The sequence below is a fragment of the Microcaecilia unicolor genome, chromosome 4, assembly GCF_901765095.1.
Source record: "Microcaecilia unicolor chromosome 4, aMicUni1.1, whole genome shotgun sequence".
In the NCBI taxonomy this organism is placed as follows: domain Eukaryota; kingdom Metazoa; phylum Chordata; class Amphibia; order Gymnophiona; family Siphonopidae; genus Microcaecilia; species Microcaecilia unicolor.
Genome location: NC_044034.1, coordinates 193,257,333 through 193,275,114, shown reverse-complemented (window position 1 = coordinate 193,275,114; position 17,782 = coordinate 193,257,333).

Here is a 17,782-nt window from a genome sequence, read left to right as displayed (position 1 = left end):
GGGACAAGCTGGACGAAGGTAAGGGTCTGGAAGTCCCTGGTTGCAGTAAGCCTAGTGGGAGAAGGCCTTGCCCGGGGACTGGAATAGTAACGCAGGGTAAAGGTGAAGGCCAAGGGCAGCAGGGTGAAGAGGCCCAGATAGGAGAAGTTCCAGCTGGAAAGAAGGCAGCACTGAGAAAGAATTCTGGGGTGGAATGCCGGAGAGAGAAAGTACCAGGGAGTGGCCCAGTGCTGGAGGCCTTCAGTGAAGAAAGTAGTGGAGAGGAGGAAATGGAGGAGCTGGAAGCCTGGGTACTAGACCGGGAAATAACAGCAGAAGAAGTACTGCAAGATTTGAGGAAGATTAAGAAGCTGGAGCAGGAAGCAGAGGTGTTACAAAAACGAATAAAATTGGCTGCAGTGATGGTAAAATTGGCTGACACAGAAGGGAAGAGAGAGAGGCAACAGCGAGAAGTGGGGCCTCTTAGAAAAAACAGCTGAGGTGGAGGAGAGAGCATATTATTGCACTGATGAAGAGAGGGAATAATCCGATGAAATAAATTTATGCAAATAAAGAGAGATGGAGGAGCGGACAGGTGAAGGACAAAGGGAAGACAGAGTATGTTGAAACAGTAAAAGACATTGTTAAAACCGGCGCAGCAGGGGGCCAGAGCCCTTTATTATTTGAGGAGCAGGAGATGCCAGCTGTGTGCAGTTCACAGAAACAGTGCGCTGACAAAGGACAGAAAGAGTTTGTGGAGAAAGGAACAAACCTGGTGGAGAAAAACGCAGGAGGGGGTCAAGAGCCCTTTATTGGTTGAGAGGTTGCAGAAGGGACCCACAATGTCCGTGGAAGACAGAGTGAGCAGGGACATTTGGGAAGTTGAAGAAGATCCAAAAACGCAAAGGCAGTTGCGTTTCATTGGTATAGGTTCGCATGGGAGAGTGGTGCCGGTAAAAGAAGAAGGAGACGTGTCGTCAAAAGAGGCGGAGCTCCAAAGTGCGAGCGAGATGAGGCAGGAGAGGAGCGACTGGATTGGTGGGCAGGAGACAGCTGAGCTGGAATGCGTGCAGAAGTTTCAAGAACGAGGAATGGAGAGAGCCAGGGATCAGTGAGCAGAAGTGAGTGTGGAGGGAGTGGTTGAGGCAGTGGGCAAAGAATAATTCTGAGAAATCATATGAAGGGTTAATTCTGTTAAAAGCTTGGTATTTGAATTGAATTCTTATTTCAAATTTCAACTCTTTACTCTGCAAGTAGTGAAGGAATGCAGGCTGGAATTAATTACTAGAAGTCTAGCGTTTGCCGGGCTGGGTTAGAAAGGTCAGAGACAGGAATTTCTTTCACCCTTGTGAATAATGAATGCTAGCTCAACATTTGTATACTGTTAGGCATACTGTAGTTTAAAGCTGAAATACTATTTCAGAAGTTCTTGATATGTAGATTTTGTTATAAGAAGATAGCTTAGATATATAGACCATTATAAGTATGTAGAATATGTCTTATAAGGATGCTTACTTTAGAATATGCTGTATTCTGTGTAAATTAATAATTCTGTGTGGAATGTTTGTTCAACTCTCTGACGTTCTGAGTAGGGCTGCAGTGAAGAGGTCAAACATGTGTTTTGACTTATCTGCAGTTCTGGCTGGTTCAATGTATAAGCTAATAGGTGAAGAAGGTCAGGAAAAGTCTTGATTAATTATAGGTAACTGTAGGAATAGTCCTGAAAGTAATAACAGACCATAGCCGTATGCTATTAAGTAAGATTGGCTTTTGACCCCTTTAATGAATGCCAGAGTTTAGTTAGCAGTTAGTACTAGGAATATGAGAAATCAATCATAATAACATGTAAGAGACTGGAGCCCAAATGTCTGGTGTAAGGGGCCCCAGGTCACAGGTCAGTTTAGGATGTCTGAAACCTATGTAACTGATATTTTTAAGGTAATGATTGGTTGAGGCAAGGTAATCAATCTATTCCTTAACCAATTGGAGAGTAAGGGGGGGGCAAGGCTAGGAGGGGGATAGAACAGTATTTAAGTAGGAGCAGAAGCAGTTTACGTCAGAAGAAAGGAAGGAGAGCTGAAAGAAAGCTGGAAGACAACAGGAGAGAAAGAGAGCAGAAGGAACAGACAGAAGAGAAGAGAGCTGAAGAGGACAGACAAAAGCCATAACATCCAGAGAGCTGAGAGAGAGAGAAGAGAGCTAGAACTGATGTCCTGCTTTGTTTGCTGGCAAATAAAGAAGATTACTCTCTCATTCTGGTGTGTGTTGTCTGACTCCTGAAGAATCACAAATTCATGTATCAATTCCTGCAACAATTCTTGGTGGCAGCGGTGGGATGAATCCTGCATTAATCCCAGCACCCAACTGACTGGAGAACATTCGCCGGGTATGTATTCTGTATTTTGTATTGTAATTCTAGCTAGAAAATTGTAAATCAGCCCCTCAAAAATTGAGGAAGGAGAGCCTGATCAACTCTCAGCGAAGGCCCTAGTACCTTCTAGTCGTGGGGACTAGAAGCGAAACCGCTTGAGCTTATCTGTATCTGAGAAATCTGAAATTGTTGGGTGGGATTTTCTGTATGGAATGTGTGATGCGTGAATGATTATTGAGTGCGGACTTCTTATAGCTGCATTTCCAATTAACACGAGTTCAATTGGTCAGCAACGGAAGGAAGCGATTGCTGTCTGTCTACCTAGTGTCTCGAGAGTGCAGACCCCTTACTGCACTCTCAAAAATTCCCTCCCTCTTTGTGTGTTGTAACTGTAAGCATTATGGGTGGGACATCATCTAGACAAATTGCTACCCCCCTAGATTGTATGCTTAAGAACTTTAAAAAAGGATTTTTAATTAATGACTATGGACAGACTTTAAGCTCAAGTACTTTAAGAACCTTGTGTGAAGTTGAGTGGCCATCTATGGGAGTGGGGTGGCCCCCTAGTGGCAGCTTAGATATTGAAGTAATCCGGAAGGTCTACAGCATAGTTGTAGGAGAACCAGAATATTCTGAACAACTCCCTTATATAGATTCCTGGGATAGCCTTGTGACTGACCCTCCCTCTTGGTTGAAAACTTATATGGGATCCCCAGTAAAATTCATGTTAGGCCGTGTTCAAAGAAAGATTAGAAAATCTAAACTAGAAGAGGGAAAGAGCCCTAGGAAGCCTACCACCCAATCGGTGGCTTCCGCCCCTACCCTGTCCGAGAAACCCATACTCTCTGATGACCCCTCAGACCTTGAGCCACCACCTTATGGCCCATTGTTGGGGTTCCGTGCCACCCCCAGAGATCCACGCCGCCCAGCCCAAGCTTCTCCAGCACAGGCTTCTCCGGATAGTTCTTCCCCTCCTGTGCCAAACCTGCCACACCCTAGGTTGGACTTTTCACCCGGCCTCTACCCTTCTGTGCCACATCCTCTCCTGTTAACCTCTGAAGACCCGTTTTGGGTTCCACTCCCTGACTCCTCAACTCCCGACAGTCCAGCCTCTCCTTCTAATACCCCTACCCACTCATTAGGGGCCCGGCATCCCTTTCAATGGACTGAATCACCTGTGACCACCTCTCAGTCTATGAGTACCCCTCCCCATCCCTCAGGGTTTCAACCTACCTCCCCTGAATGGGTTAGACCTGCTGCAATCACCTTTGAGCATGATAGGAGGGTAGCTCCTAGCTCTACCTCAGATTCCATTCCCACCTCCTCGAGAGTTCTGCCACTCCGACAGGTAACCATCACTTGACCGGATCCTAATAATGAGGGTCAGGTTATACAGGCACAGGCCTATCAGTATGTACCCTTCACAACCACCGATCTCCTGAATTGGAAGACGCATTACCCCTCTTATACTGAAAAGCCTCAGGCAGTGGTAGACCTAGTGACTAGCATTATGGCCACCCATAACCCAACCTGGACTGATTGTCAACAACTTCTCCTGACCCTCTTCACAACTGAGGAGAGGCGGAAGATTTTGCAAAATGCTGAGGCCATCACGCGAGAGCGTGTCCCCGGGGGGACACAGGACCCAGAGGGATGGGTTAGAGCTCGGTTTCCTCGCGCAGCTCCAGCTTGGGATCCAAATGATGGGCAGCACTATGAACTGTTGTCTGGCTATTGCCGGGACTTACTGGAAGGTATGAGGAAAGGCATAAAGAGGCCCATTAATCTGGCAAAGGTCTCTGAAATTCTCCAAGGGGCAACTGAATCCCCTGGGGCCTTTCTAGAGCGACTAATTGAAGCCTACAGAACATACACCCCATTTGATCCTGAAGCCCAAGAAAACCAGAGAATGGTGAATAGCGCATTGGTGGCCCAGAGTATGCCAGATATCCGGAAGAAGTTGCAGCGTCAGGAGGGATTCGCAGGGATGAATACCACCCAGCTAATTGAGATCGCAACCAAGGTTTTTCATTAATAGAGATCAGGAGGTGCGCCGAGAGGCTGACCGGAAGATGCAGAAGAAGGCCGACCTTTTAGCGGCAGCCATTACTAATTCCACCCTTAACCGAGGTCGACCTCTAGCTAATGGGAAGCCAAAGTGGGACCCCGGACCACCAGCCAGGCCCCGAGATTCCTTCAATCAATCCCGGCCAAGGGGGGAGAATCCCAGACCAAGATTGGAGAGGGACCAGTGTGCCTACTGTAAGGAAAGAGGGCACTGGAAAGATGAATGCCCCCAGAGGCACCAGGGACTGAGAAGGGGACCAGGAGATCGAGGAAGCCGAGGCCGAGTTCGAGAGGGAGATATGAGCCTCCTGAATCTGACATCATCGGGATAGCCGAGATGGCAGAATGGGACGAATAGGACAGACCGGGTTCCTACAAACTGGGCTCCCAGGAACCTATTGTAACTGTGGACCTCACCCTGGGCACGATATTTTACCCTACATACCCTTAGAATACCTCGGGCAAAATATCATGTATCGGACAGGGGTGAAGTACAGACATTAAAACTAGCCCCGTCTTCCCATTTCTAAAATGGGAAGAGGAAATAAAACTAAATTTGTTATTATATTTCGTATAACCCAGGAGAACAAATGACTTTTACGTAGATAATTCAATAAATTATTCTTTTATTTATGTTAAGGATATGTGTCAAGTTCCGATTAGTTTTTAACAATTCAATATATATTTTTTCAGTACAATATCAACTCAACAGATCAACTTCACATTTCATCAGATAAGTATCATTTGACTTTAGCAAAATCATAACTAACTATGTATCTAATCTTAAAATTTTGTCTAAACATTCCCTTATTCTATAAGAATTGATTCTTTGATTTTTTTCTTCTTTTTCAGGTTTCTCATTCAACAAGCAGGTAAGTATAGTTTGTGGTTTTTTTTCTTTCTTTTCCTGTTCTTAGGTTAGCTTTTCTTATACAGTCTTTGTGCTGTTTGTATGTTAACCTCAGTCACTTAATCTTTCTTCCCGCTTTCTTGTATATCTTCTGTTCTTCTTCTTTCTTTAACGTTGGGGTACCGTATCTTTACAGTCAGCTAGAGGCAGGAACGTGGTTCGGGTACCTACTAACCTGAGCTTAAAAAGCAATAAAGAAAAACCCTAGACCCTACCTCCTTCTGTAAAGAAATAGCCTTTTTTTTAGATGAACTTAAAAATATTTCCCTAACTAGCTTCCCCCATAAAAGAAATATATAATTGTTTGACCCTAATCTAATCCCACGAGAGGGTTCTGGGCTCTGATTGGCCCTGCGTCGGCGTCTGACGTCGACGTAATGACGTCAGACGCACGTTTTTGACGCAGGGCCAGGGATTCCATAGGTTTAAAGGGAACCGGCTCTTTTAAAAGTGCAGAGCCGGTTCCGAAGAGAATAATGAGCCAGCGTGGGACCGGAGGAAGTGAGGAGAAGTGCTCCGATGCACTCCCTCAGCGGTTTTATTTGTTTTTTAAAATAAATCGGTCAGCTGCGATGTTAGCGCTGCACGCGCTGAATAGATAGGAGAGACGTGTGCAGAGGTGGGCACGAGCCAGCCACTAGCTCGTGGACGGAGCTGAGCAGGAGGCTCGTGCCAGAAGAGAATAAGGAAATCTTTGGGTTTCAGGAACAAAAAGGTATTAATATTTGCATTTATTTAAACAGCTGTTTATTTCTTTAGGTTTAAAATGTATTTAATATAATGTGCAAATGCTTATTTGTGTACTGGGGGTTTAGAGTGCCTGGGGCTCGTGCTTAGAGCTCGAGCTCTGGCAGAGATGTCATCAGGTTCTAAACGGAGCAGTTGGCAGTTGGGAGGTAGGTGCAAAGCTGACCAGACCGTAGTATAGGTCTCTGGTCAGTGGAGAGTGAAAACATTATAAACCGGACAAATTAGAGTTTTGGGAAACGTGTGTGTATAGAGAGTGATTTAATATGATTGATTAATTTGTCTAAAGCCTGCCGCGTCTTTAAAGGCTTTTTAAAGTTGTGGTTGGGAACTGTGTGGCTGGCTAGCAGTGTTTAGGATAACATAAATTAATACAGTCAGCAAGACTTAACTGTTTAATAGCTGGTAAAGCTTGTTCATGAACTACTTGTCTTGTGAAATGTACAGGACTAAGGTGACAGTTTAAATGTCAATTCTTACTGTCAGATTAAGCAGGGGTTTTGTGGATAATTTATAAGGAGGAAAGAAAATCCCTGCAGATTTCAAAATTAATTGCTTTTATGGTTTAACATTTTAAAGTTAAAGTGCATACAGTGCTACTATGTGAGACTTTCGACTCAGAAGAGTTCAAACTCTCCGCTTTCCTTTGATGATCTCAGTGAGTCTGGTCATAAAGGATTAATTATTCTGAGAAACATTATTTGAAGGGTGGGATTAGATTAGGGTCAAACAATTATATATTTCTTTTATGGGGGAAGCTAGTTAGGGAAATATTTTTAAGTTCATCTAAAAAAAAGGCTATTTCTTTACAGAAGGAGGTAGGGTCTAGGGTTTTTCTTTATTGCTTTTTTAAAGCTCAGGTTAGTAGTACCCCGAACCACGTTCCTGACTGTAAAGATACGGTACCCACGTTAAAGAAAGAAGAAGAACAGAAGATATACAAGAAAGCGGGAAGAAAGATAAGTGACTGAGGTTAACATACAAACAGCACAAAGACTGTATAAAGAAAAAGCTAACCTAAGAACAGGAAAAGAAAGAAAAAAACCACAAACTATACTTACCTGCTTGTTGAATGAGAAACCTGAAAAAGAAGAAAAAAATCAAAGAATCAATTCTTATAGAATAAGGGAATGTTTAGACAAAATTTTAAGATTAGATACATAGTTAGTTTATGAATTTTGCTAAAGTCAAATGATACTTATCTGATGAAATGTTGAAGTTGATCTGTTGAGTTGATATTGTACTGAAAAAAATATATATTGAATTTGTTAAAACTAATCGGAACTTGACACATATCCTTAACATAAATAAAAAGAATAATTTATTGAATTATCTACGTAAAAGTCATTTGTTCTCCTGGGTTATAACGAAATATAATAACAAATTTAGTTTTATTTCCTCTTCCCATTTTAGAAATGGGAAGACGGGGCTAGTTTTAATGTCTGTACTTCAACCCTGTCCGATACATGATATTTTGCCCGAGGTATTCTAAGGGTATTGTAGGGTAAAATATCGTGCCCAGGGTGAGGTCACAGTTACATTTATGGCGTCACGGTGACAGGATTCTTATTTATATTGAAGAATTTGGTGTGGGGGAACTAAATTTGGTAAAGAGGTAAAAACTCCAATATTTTCTTAAAAGTAATTACTGTATTTGCAAAGTTTTGTCTGCACAATTTGAACCTTGATTTTAGCTACAACCCAATCTCCAGTGAAAATGGAAGGCATGAGAACTGAAATGGAGGAACTGAAAGAGATGGTGAGAGCTCTGAGGGATACACGACAGACTCCCGTAGTAACCAACACCATCGTGCTGAGGAAAGACAAGGAAATTCCAGATTTCTTTGGATTTGCCAGGAAGGCTGGAGACCTTTCAGTAGAAGAATGGGTCGAAAGTACCAAGGTGGCCTTGAAGATGTTGAGAGTTGCAGAAGAAGATAAGCTGGATATAGTGAAGGATCACATCAAGGGCCAGGCAAAGGATACGGTAAAGTTCTCGGCACCTAGAAGGCACTGCGCAGTGGACGACATTTTTGATTTGCTAATTCAAGTTTACGGAGACAAGGTACCTTTAGGGCTTAAGGTGAAGGAGTTTTATGATAGACGTCAGAGGGTAGGAGAGACCATCCGGGAATTTGCTTACCAACTGCAAGAGGGATTGCACACCATTAGATCAAGGGATCCTCAGAGGGTAGGGAATCCCGAAGATGTTTTAAAAGAACAACTGATCTTAGGGTTGAGAGATGATGTGCTGAGAAAGGAGATGAGCCGTCGGGTAGAACTGAACCCTGAGTTAACATTCGAGAACTTATGCAAGCCGCCATCAATTGGGCTGAGGAGGAGAGGGCGTCCATATCGACCGCAGGAGTGCTCTGTACGAATACTGCAGCGGGACAAGTCGGATTTGATGCCCTCTTATATGACGGCAGGTGCAACTGGGGGATTTGCGGAAAGAGACCCTATAACAGAAATAGTTCGGAGACTGGAAAGGATGGAAAAGAAGCAGGAGGATTTCTTGTCCCAACAGAGAAGGAGGGAATCGTCTTATGGAGTGGGACAAAGACGAGAACCAGAGGTTGCTCGAAGATATGTGCCAAGGGACTATTCTAAAGTGATGTGCTACAACTGTGGGGAACTGGGACATATTGCTCGTTTCTGCAGGAGTGAGAAAGCGGTGCCTAAATTGGTGAGAACAGAGAATGAGCAGCCAAGCACCAGTTTTGCAAGGAATGTTCCGGAGAAAGGACAGGGGGATGCGGTGACACAAAAGGCCAAGATACAAACCTTGGAGTCCGAAATTTCGACGCAAGATTGGAACTCCTTGCAGGAGAAAGCATAGGAGCTAGTCCAGTCATTCCGCTACTGATTGGTGGAGTAGCTACGGATTGTACCGTGGACACTGGGTCCAATGTGTCCACCATACTGGCAAGTCATTATTATAAGAATTTCAAAAATGTGGATGAACTACAGATGCCAGTTGGATAAATGTGTCAGTGGCCAATGGAACCGCATTACCAGTGATAGGGTGCATTGCGGCGGAAGTGCAGTGCATGGGGCAAAGGATTCCGGAGAGATGTATTTTTGTGGTCCGGGACACTAAAGTCACATCCAAAGGGGAGGAATCAGTTCCCGAATTGTTGGTATGAATGTGCTGAAATACTTGGATGGATTGTTTAAGGACCTGAACAATTTAACAAAGAATCTGGGGGTACAAGATTTAAAGAGTATTTCTGCAGCAATTGAACAAAGGAGAGTGTTTGAGAGAACCACTTCTGAGCATCTGGGTTTTGTTAAAAACTGTTGGAAAGAGTCCTGAGGTTATCCCTCCGATGGCAGAAAGAATATTACAGGGAAAATGCCAGAATGTGCAAGGTATGAGGGCCTGTACAATGATGGTAACGGGTACAAGAAGCGGGCATTCGGCAGGTGGATTATTGGTGGCTAATGCATTGGTCACACCAAAAAAAGGGAATATCTTGGTTAGAGTCATGAATGTGGGGACTAAGGAATTGGTCATTCCTCCGAGGGCTAGAGTGGCCGAAGTTTGGAAGCCAGACATCATCTTGTGCCCCGAAGAGGAAATGGACCTTGATCAGGATGTGGGAAGAGATCAAAGTCAGGGTGAAGGAGAATTGGAAATTCGGCTATCAGAGTCGATTGGGATTCGCTTTCCATCAGTCAGGCAGCAGAGTTAAAACAACTTCTAATAAAACACAAGAAAGTGTTTTCTGTCAATAATCAAGACATTGGTTTCACATCTATGGCAACACATGCGATTAACACTGGTGAGGTGGCTCCCATTAAACAGCCGTACAGGAGAGTCTCACCTCACTTGTATCAGGATTTTAAGCAACATGTGTTCGAGCTTATAAATCAAGGGATTCTGCAACAGAGTACAAGTCCGTGGTCATCTCCAGCGGTGGTTATTAGAAAGAAAGACGGGTCCCTAAGATTCTGCTGTGATTTTAGGAAATTGAACGCCGCTACCATCAAGGATGCATACCCGTTACCAAGAATTGAAGAGTCGATTGATGCGTTAGGAAATGCCGTGTGGTTTTCATCGCTTGATCTTACTTCAGGATACTTTCAAATGGGGATGGATCCCAAGTCCATTAACAAAACGGCAGTGACCACGCCGTTCGGGCTGTTTGAGTGGACGAGAATGCCATTCGGTTTATGCAACGCCCCGGCAAGCTTTCAGAGGTTAATGGAGATGGTGCTCCAAGAATACGTGTTCCAAATACTCCTGCTTTACCAAAAATATTTCCCTAACTAGCTTCCCCCATAAAAGAAATATATAATTGTTTGACCCTAATCTAATCCCACCCTTCAAATAATGTTTCTCAGAATAATTAATCCTTTATGACCAGACTCACTGAGATCATCAAAGGAAAGCGGAGAGTTTGAACTCTTCTGAGTCAGAAAGTCTCACATAGTAGCACTGTATGCACTTTAACTTTAAAATGTTAAAACCATAAAAGCAATTAATTTTGAAATCTGCAGGGATTTTCTTTCCTCCTTATAAATTATCCACAAAACCCCTGCTTAATCTGACAGTAAGAATTGAACATTTAAACTGTCACCTTAGTCCTGTACATTTCACAAGACAAGTAGTTCATTGAACAAGCTTTACCAGCTTATTAAACAGTTAAGTCTTGCTGACTGTATTAATTTATGTTATCCTAAACACTGCAGCCAGCTCACACAGTTCCCAACCACAACTTTAAAAAGCCTTTAAAGACGCGGCAGGCTTTAGACAAATTAATCAATCATATTAAATCACTCTCTATACACACACGTTTCCCAAAACTCTAATTTGTCCGGTTTTATAATGTTTTCACTCTCCACTGACCAGAGACCTATACTACAGGTCTGGTCAGCTTTGCACCTACCTCCCAACTGCCAACTGCTCCGTTTAGAACCTGATGACATCTCTGCCAGAGCTCGAGCTCTAAGCACGAGCCCCAGGCACTCTAAACCCCCAGTACACAAATAAAGCATTTGCACATTATATTAAATACATTTTAAACCTAAAGAAATAAACAGCTGTTTAAATAAATGCAAATATTAATACCTTTTTGTTCCTGAAACCCAAAGATTTCCTTATTCTCTTCTGGCACGAGCCTCCTGCTCAGCTCCGTCCACGAGCTAGTGGCTGGCTCGTGCCCACCTCTGCACCCGTCTCTCCTATCTATTCAGCGCGTGCAGCGCTAACATCGCAGCTGACCGATTTATTTTAAAAAACAAATAAAACCGCTGAGGGAGTGCATCGGAGCACTTCTCCTCACTTCCTCCGGTCCCACGCTGGCTCATTATTCTCTTCGGAACCGGCTCTGCACTTTTAAAAGAGCCGGTTCCCTTTAAACCTATGGAATCCCTGGCCCTGCGTCAAAAACGTGCGTCTGACGTCATTACGTCGACGTCAGACGCCGACGCAGGGCCAATCAGAGCCCAGAACCCTCTCCAAGCTTTCCCCGGGCTCCCTTCTTCGCTTTCGCTCCGCCCCTCGATGTGGCCTCATTACCGCCGCTATAGCGCCGACGCGCCAACGCGCTCTCGCGCCAAAAACCCTCCGGCCCCCGCCATGGACACTGCAGGGAAATCATCTAAAAAATCTTCCCCGCAGCTGACGCGATGTCCCCGGAGCCACGGCCGGTCACGGAGGCACCCAGGTAAAATTTAATTATTTAACCCTCTATGGGTTACATTCGTGCGGGCTAAAAAAATAAAATTGTTAACTAACAATTTTTCTGTAAAATTTATTACTTCAATTTTATATATATAATTACTATCTTAACATCACACATCTCACCCTCATTTTCTACAGCTTAACATTTTTTTTTTTCCATTAAACATAAAATTCTATATATAATAATGTTCCTTAAGGAACGCAGGCCTCTTTCCTCTAGTTACCCTCGAAGAACTTCTAACCTCCTTTGAGGAACCAGAGAGAACAGTTACATCCTCCTTCTCCAAAGGCATTGTCATATTACCGGTTGATGCATCACACAACGGTACATTTGTAACCGTATGAATGATGTACCATTCAGTTTTTTTAATTGACTCATTACTCACAGTACTTTCTGGCATATCATTTGTTTCCTGAATTACTTTTGTTTCCGTAAATTTCAATATTAACAGCTTGAGTTTCCGAGACCTTTCGCAACTGGTCTCTATGTAACACTTTTGTGACTCCCTCTTTGTTTTGTATTCTGTAAACATTAGGAGCATAAACTGTAATTACTTTATATGGTACAGAACTCCATACATTCTCTAGTTTATGTCTACCTCTGTAACCCTGATCTCGAACCACAACCCAATCTCCAGACTCCAATTGTTCTCCTCTGTTTTTCTGGTCAAAATATTTTTTATTCTTCATCCCCGACTTCTCGGAGACCAAGTTTGCTATCTCGCGTGCCTCCTCCAAACGTTGTTTTCTTTTATCTATCCAGTCGCTCAAGGTAACCTCATCTTTCTCCAACAATTCATGCGTCTCAAAAGTTTCAGGCAGGAGAGAGTGTCTACCCAAAAAAAGATATGCAGGCGTATATCCAGTAGAGCTATGTACTTGACTGTTATAAATCTGACTTATTTCGCCCAAATAGTCAGACCAACTCCTCCTCTTATCCTCGGACAAAGTTCTTATAAGTTGACAAATTGTTCTATTAAATCTTTCACACCTGGAGTTCCCTCTTGGGTGATAGGGTGTTGTTCGGGATTTCTTTATCGCGTACCATGCACATAATTCTTTAATCACCTCTGATTCGAAATTTCTCCCTTGATCTGAGTGTAAACGTTTGGGAACACCATATACTGTAATCCAATGTCTGAGAATCATTTTCGCAGTAGTTTTTTGCTGTCTGATCTTTGGTAGGTAATATGACGGCAAACCGTGAGAACATATCACACAAAACTAGCACATTTTCATAGCCCTTCGAATCTCGATCTAATAGAGTATAGTCCATGGCTACCACCTCAAGTGGCTCTTTGACTGTGAAACAAGACATTGGGGCTCTTTCCTTCGGGCAAACTTCCTTTGCTAGAATGCAGGAAATACAGTTTTCCACCCAATGTTCTACATCAGCTGACATCTTTATCCAGTAATACTTTTCCCTCAAATTTCTCAACATACTTTCAGTGGAGTAATGCCCAGAACAATCATGATGCAGTTTTAAAAGTTCTGGCTGTTGGGCTCGAGGGATTATCAGTTGATAGATCTGTTCCCTCGTTCTCGGATGCTCTAATTGCCGGAAAAGAATCTTATCTCTTAAAACCAAACGTTTTCTTTGTGCCCAATATTTTTTTATTTCCAAAGATTTCCCAGAAAGATCAGGGGAACTCCTCTTTTCCATCCAATCAATTATTTCCCCAATTGCACTGTCTCTCCTCTGAGCCTCTATTATTTCCAAGGTAGTGTACATGGAATTCGCTTCTGCCGAAACGGTAGCCTTCAACACTTTCTGCTGCTTTACCCGGGACAAAAGGTGCTTTGCTGGAAAAACCCAGAAGTCTTTTTCTGTATCTTCTTCTACATTTTCCTCCTCTTCATGTTTTGGTAATCGGGATAATACATCCACATTCTGGTTTGTTCTGCCTGGTCGGTATTCCACTTCAAAATCTAGCTCAGCTAGTTGAGCTAGCCACCTCTGCTCTACCGCCTGAACTTTGGCTGAACTTAGGTACTTCAGTGGATTGTGATCTGAGCGTACAATGAATTTCTTATATAGTAGGTATTCCCGAAATTTCTCGGTGGCTGCCCACTTCAGCGCTAACAGTTCCAATTTAAAGGCTGAATAATTTTTATCATTTCTCTCAGATTTACGGAGCCCCCGGCTCGCATAGGCAATTACTTTTTCTTCTCCATTTTGTATTTGTGAGAGTACCGCTCCCAATCCTTTGAAACTGGCATCCGTCGTCAAGATGAAAGGTACATCAAACACCGGGAATGTCAACAGTGGGGCAGACATGAGTTTCTCCTTCAAAGCTTCAAATGCTTCCTGGCACAGCACATCCCAAACAAAAGGTACTTCCTTATGGTGTTTCTTGGCCTTTCCAGTTAACCGATGCAATGGTGCTGCTATCTGCGCAAAATTCTGCACAAACTTTCGATAGAAGCTTGCGAAACCTAAAAAACTTCTCAATTCGGACTTTGTCTTTGGCGCTGCCCAATTTCTTAATGCACTGGTCTTCTCGGGGTCAGTGGCCACCCCATCCTCGGACACCACATATCCCAAGAAGGTCACTTTCTTACTGAACAATTTGCACTTTGACGGCTTCAATTTCAATCCGCACTGTTGTAAGCGTGTAAAAACTAGATCCAATCGTCGCAAATGCTCCTGGAAACTGGAAGCGTACACCAGGATATCGTCCAGGTAAAGCAGGAGTATTTGGAACACGTATTCTTGGAGCACCATCTCCATTAACCTCTGAAAGCTTGCCGGGGCGTTGCATAAACCGAATGGCATTCTCGTCCACTCAAACAGCCCGAACGGCGTGGTCACTGCCGTTTTGTTAATGGACTTGGGATCCATCCCCATTTGAAAGTATCCTGAAGTAAGATCAAGCGATGAAAACCACACGGCATTTCCTAACGCATCAATCGACTCTTCAATTCTTGGTAACGGGTATGCATCCTTGATGGTAGCGGCGTTCAATTTCCTAAAATCACAGCAGAATCTTAGGGACCCGTCTTTCTTTCTAATAACCACCGCTGGGGATGACCACGGACTTGTACTCTGTTGCAGAATCCCTTGATTTATAAGCTCGAACACATGTTGCTTAAAATCCTGATACAAGTGAGGTGAGACTCTCCTGTACGGCTGTTTAATGGGAGCCACCTCACCAGTGTTAATCGCATGTGTTGCCATAGATGTGAAACCAATGTCTTGATTATTGACAGAAAACACTTTCTTGTGTTTTATTAGAAGTTGTTTTAACTCTGCTGCCTGACTGATGGAAAGCGAATCCCAATCGACTCTGATAGCCGGAATTTCCAATTCTCCTTCACCCTGACTTTGATCTCTTCCCACATCCTGATCAAGGTCCATTTCCTCTTCGGGGCACAAGATGATGTCTGGCTTCCAAACTTCGGCCACTCTAGCCCTCGGAGGAATGACCAATTCCTTAGTCCCCACATTCATGACTCTAACCAAGATATTCCCTTTTTTTGGTGTGACCAATGCATTAGCCACCAATAATCCACGGTTTCCCAAAACTCTAATTTGTCCGGTTTTATAATGTTTTCACTCTCCACTGACCAGAGACCTATACTACAGGTCTGGTCAGCTTTGCACCTACCTCCCAACTGCCAACTGCTCCGTTTAGAACCTGATGACATCTCTGCCAGAGCTCGAGCTCTAAGCACGAGCCCCAGGCACTCTAAACCCCCAGTACACAAATAAAGCATTTGCACATTATATTAAATACATTTTAAACCTAAAGAAATAAACAGCTGTTTAAATAAATGCAAATATTAATACCTTTTTGTTCCTGAAACCCAAAGATTTCCTTATTCTCTTCTGGCATGAGCCTCCTGCTCAGCTCCGTCCACGAGCTAGTGGCTGGCTCGTGCCCACCTCTGCACCCGTCTCTCCTATCTATTCAGCGCGTGCAGCGCTAACATCGCAGCTGACCGATTTATTTTAAAAAACAAATAAAACCGCTGAGGGAGTGCATCGGAGCACTTCTCCTCACTTCCTCCGGTCCCACGCTGGCTAATTATTCTCTTCGGAACCGGCTCTGCACTTTTAAAAGAGCCGGTTCCCTTTAAACCTATGGAATCCCTGGCCCTGCGTCAAAAACGTGCGTCTGACGTCATTACGTCGACGTCAGACGCCGACGCAGGGCCAATCAGAGCCCAGAACCCTCTCCAAGCTTTCCCCGGGCTCCCTTCTTCGCTTTCGCTCCGCCCCTCGATGTGGCCTCATTACCGCCGCTATAGCGCCGACGCGCCAACGCGCTCTCGCGCCAAAAACCCTCCGGGCCCCCGCCACGGACACTGCAGTGAAATCATCTAAAAAATCTTCCCCGCAGCTGACGCGATGTCCCCGGAGCCACGGCCGGTCACGGAGGCACCCAGGTAAAATTTAATTATTTAACCCTCTATGGGTTACACTATGGTCAAGCTAACTATAGGGAGCCGCTCAATTCCATTCATGATTGATACAGGAGCTGAACATTCTGTTGTGACGGAGCGATTAGCGCCTGTGTCTGGAAAAACTGTCCGAGTGGTGGGAGCCACGGGGGTGCAGAACCGGAGGCCCTTTCTGACGACCCGTAGATGCCAATTAGGCTCACACATAGTCACTCATGAATTCCTGTATATGCCAGACTGTCCAATCCCTTTGTTAGGCCGAGACCTGCTGTCCAAGCTTAGGGCCCAAATTTCTTTTGACTCTGATGGCCAGACTTCAGTCTCCTTTCGGCCCCCGACATCTAGCCCTAAGGGTATATTGAGTTTCTGCTGCCCTCTTGAAGAAGAATGGCGGCTGCATCAGTCGCATGGCCAAGTTGACCTACCCCTAGCAGACAGCTTTCAGGTCAGTGGGGTATGGGCAGAAGATAATCCCCCAGGGTTGGCCCGAAATATTCCTCCTGTCCATGTAGATTTACTTCCAAGTGCCCGGCCAATCCATCTTCGCCAATACCCAATTCCCAGAAAGGCTCTGGAAGGGATCCAAGCACATTTGAATCGTCTGTTATCCCATGGAATTATTCGTCCTTGCCAGTCTCCATGGAATACGCCACTATTGCCAGTTCAGAAGCCAGGGACTGAGGACTACCGGCCAGTCCAAGACTTACGAGTGGTTAACAAATCCACTATCTCATTACACCCTGTAGTGCCTAATCCATATGTCCTGCTAGGATTGATACCTTCTGGAGCTACCCATTTCACAACACTAGATCTAAAAGATGCCTTCTTTTGTATTCGGGTGGCCCCCGCCAGTCAATTGCTTTTTGCCTTTCAATGGGAAAACCCAGTAACAGGAAGGAAGCTTCAGTATACATGGACCCGCCTGCCACAGGGGTTCAAGAATTCCCCCACTATTTTTGGGACAGCCCTAGGGCAAGACCTTAAGACTTTTAAATCTGAGCCTTCCAGGCGAGTTTTACTCCAGTATGTAGATGACCTCCTGATTGCAGCAGTGACCCAGGAAGAGTGTTTTGAGGCTACTAGAGAATTGCTGGAGCTACTCTTGGATGCAGGCTATAAGGTCTCACGCTCAAAGGCCCAACTTTGTCAGTCAGAAGTGAAGTATCTGGGCTTTTGTATTTCCCAGGGAAGTCGGAGACTGGATGCTAGTAGGAAGCAAGCAGTTGCTGCAATTCCCCAACCCAAGTCCAGAAGAGAAGTTAGGGAATTTCTGGGAGCAGCCGGATTTTGCAGAATTTGGATTCCAAATTTTGCACTGATGGCGAAACCCCTTTACCAAGCCACAAAGGGGGGTGAAAAGGAACCATTTGAATGGGGACCTACTGCTCAACAATCCTTCATTGCCATAAAGAAAGCCCTACTCCAAGCCCCTGCGTTAGGCCTTCCTGATGTGGAGAAACCTTTCTCATTGTATGTCCATGAGCGACAGGGGGTTGCTCTGGGTGTGCTGACCCAGATGATGGGATCCTGGCAGAGGCCTGTTGCATACCTGTCTAAACAGCTGGATGGAGTGGCTAAAGGATGGCCAGCCTGCATGAGGGCCATTGCAGCAACA